General features: G+C 37.4%; 1 protein-coding gene across 1 annotated transcript in view; it reads right to left on the bottom strand.

The window, feature by feature from the left end:
• The window catches only part of LOC119413585 (nuclear receptor subfamily 5 group A member 2-like), a 42,415-nt gene that overhangs the window by 292 nt on the left and 38,569 nt on the right, over positions 1-3,554 (bottom strand). The window lies entirely within an intron of this gene.

Raw genomic sequence — 3,554 nt, 5'->3', positions numbered from 1 at the left:
TTCTCCAGAAGCTTTACATCTGCAAACAGACGGGGGGGGGGGGGGGGACTGAGTGAGTGCCAGAGGAAATACTAGATCCCAGACGACACAGTCTGGCCATAAAGGCTGCATTACAACATGTTTATGTCATTTTCATCATGAACCCTTACATTACAAAACAGGTCAAGTGAAAGGAAGAGTTACTGGTCACATGACATCTGCAACAATTTCTTACTGGTGTTTGTGTGACGTCTCTGTGGAGGAAACAAACTGATTCCAAGCAGAGCGACGGAGAGATGATGGAGAGAAGAGTTTGAAATGTGGATAAAATTATGGAAATACACTGAAGAAAATCCACCAGACTGATCAAGTGTCCCACAAGATCCACGTGTGAAGATGGTGACACGAGGAGGGACCCCTCATCAGTGAACCACCGGGAAGTGTTTGTACAAGCTAACGGTTTACATGCTACACAACTGTTGCATAAATGGTAGCGTCATCTTCGCTCCAACATAATTTATATTTGCACAATAAATATTTATTATGCTGAAATAAAATGTTAAATCATTGCAGATTTTTTTTTATTATGAGAAATGAAATTATTTGCTTTAAAATGTTATTTTCATCTTTTTTTGTCTGTCTGCAGCTGGAGAGGAACTGCTTTAGGGTCTACCACACCTGATAAAAAGCCTGAAATAAAATATATATATATAACAAACTGGTAAATTAAAGACCAGACATTACGTTTTCTTTTCTGCATTTATGTAAGATACATAGTTCAGTGTTTAAACTGTTCAGTTGAAATGTTTGCCCCTGTCATTTTGAAGTTCCTGTCCAGTAATAAACTTGAACATTTCAATTCCGAGTTTTATTTTTTCTATTTAAACTGTTGGTTCACAGTATTTAATAGACTGAAATGTTAAATAACTACCAGACACTGAAAGCTGAGGTTGTTCTGGAAAAAGGAGCAAAAATACAGATGCAGTACACATTTTTTGACAGTTTTGCAGCTATAAAATAAAATAAAAATACCAGACGGCCCATTTATAATTATGGTCATAAGAGGATTAAATGCAGCATTTGTTGTTGATTAGAACAAGTTAGACATTTTGTTTGATACACAGAAGCTGAGTAATGATGAGTCATTTGGTTTTACAAGCTTTTATACATTTTTATTTCTACTGCCAGTTTATTTATGTTGCATTAATTTCATGCTGTCACACACGACTACTGTAGCTCTTTATTAAGTACTGATTTTGCTTGAATCACAGAAATGGTAAATGAGGAAACAAAATGACAAATCAAACACTATATATAGTTGTTAGTTTGTGTTGGACATCAATAATGTATACATTTAATCACTAAAGAAGAACCTCCCCCTCCCCATGTGCAAAGTGTGATGCAAGCACCAAATGTGAGCTGGTACCATGGAGTCTTTGGAACAGTCATACCTGATGGGCCATCACAAACTGATGCACTAGTTCTAGTAATTATTTTGGTATTATTTTACGATGTGTTACTTGCTGAGTACAGGGCTACTGACAGAAGGAAATACATGAAGTGACACAACGATCATCTAAATTGATCAAGTAACTGAATTACTGTATGATCACAGAGCAGAAATAAGTTCATGTTGGCAGCTATCTTTTAAAAAGGCCACCATCTTGGATTTTAAAATCTGCCAGTCATGCAGATTTGACAGATACCTCAAGGAAAGACCAAATCTGGTGCTTGTATCACAGTTTGCATGATTTTTCAATTAAGTGTTCTGCATAATGTTCTTCTTTTCTGTTACTGACAGAGGGACACTTAATGTGACGTGTTCTGTTTTACTTATTTATTTTATAAAAACAAACATGCCACACATTCAGTAAATGCTGTTTTTTGGTAGCCAATATTTCAATGAGCTGCTAACCGGGACGTTTTTGGTACAACTGCAGACGGAACAAAAGACACTTGTAAATGGTCTACACTTTTATAGCGTATCAAGATAGTCAAAGCTCTTCCCAGCACATTCTGTGTTTACCCATTCATACAGCACTCTGCTAGAGCTCTGCACAGCTAATGTGACTCTGTAGAGACGAATCAGAGCTTCATCACATCCAGACACTGATGGACACACATCTGAGGCAACGAGGGGTTCAGTGTCTTGCCCATGGACAATTCAGCATGTGACCGCTGGTGGAATCGAACCCCCGGCTCTTGCATTGGAGGACGACTGCTCTAACCACTCAGCCACAGTCACCCCTGTAGACACTGTGTAAAAGCTCCTGAAGGTATATAGTTTTTCCAGGTCTCTGCAATGTGGTTAATATTAATTGAAAAATTTCAAACTGGAATAATTATTTTCTGTTTGTTTTTTTCATTACACAACATAAACACCGGGGGACCTGTGCCGTGCTACTGCGTGGCAAGAATGTCCACAACATTCTAGGATTGGATAAAGTTTCTCCCAAGACTTGTTTTATATGATCTCATTTTAATGTAATGTTTTGATACATATACATTTTTCTCTGTTTTAACTTTTTAAACATACAATCAAAGTTTTCGAGGATAGTCCAGTAGACTTTAAAGCGATGTTCTACCAAATAGTTATTATTTTGTCCTCTGTGATGTCAGTCTTAGAGAACTTAAATGGGAGAAAAGGGCAAAGGTTTTTATCCAGGCTAGGCTAGTAGCTAACTGGCAATTACTAGTTAAAAACATAATAATCAGGTTTATAAAATAACTTTTGTTTTTCAGACACAATACGTAGCTGTGAAAGAACACGGCGTTAGCTATTCTTAATGAAACCTCACAGGGACCATGGTTCTGCGTGACACTGTTTGTTTAGTTTGTTACAGATTTCTTAACCGAACAACTATTTGTTTATGATTGTGGAGCAGAGAGAACGTGTGTATGTGTTAAAGATGCTGAATATATAAGTCCACAAGGAGCTGAGTGAACCTCTGGACTGACTAGATCTGCTGATCAGATGGACTGATATGTTCCACAGCCTCAGCAACGTTAGCAAATCCATGGGGTATCTATAGTCTACACTAGGCGTCACATCAATTATATGTGAAGGGGACGTGTCCCCCTCACATATAAGAACTATTCATTTGGACCCCTCCCCCCCCCCCCCCCCCCCCACCACCACCAAAACACACACACACACACACACATTACAAATGCTTGTGACGTCAGTGCTCTGCACACAACATCATAACCCAAAGGTTTGGTTAAGAAAACAGCAACAAACTGTACAACTGGTCTAGCAAAAAGTGTTTGGATTTACTTTACTTTGTATTAGTTAAGAAAGAGTTCTTTTACACCAGAGATTTGTTTCTAACAAAGGAGTGATTTATCAGCCTGCAAAACAATAATCAACAGGCTAGCTCGCAGCCTGGCCTATACTCTGTGCTGTTTGACCCATGTCACAGATAGATTGTATGATTTGTATGATTTATATGATTTGGATGATTTGTATGATTTATATGATTAGTATGATTTATTTGATTTGTATGATTTATATGATTTGTATGATTTATATGATTTGTATGATTTGTATGATTTATATGATTTGTATGATTTAT

This window comes from Nematolebias whitei, chromosome 8 (assembly GCF_014905685.2).
Source record: "Nematolebias whitei isolate Nwh7 chromosome 8, NemWhi1, whole genome shotgun sequence".
In the NCBI taxonomy this organism is placed as follows: domain Eukaryota; kingdom Metazoa; phylum Chordata; class Actinopteri; order Cyprinodontiformes; family Rivulidae; genus Nematolebias; species Nematolebias whitei.
The sequence above is the reverse complement of the archived record's forward strand: the minus strand, read 5'-3'. Positions and strand labels throughout refer to the sequence as shown.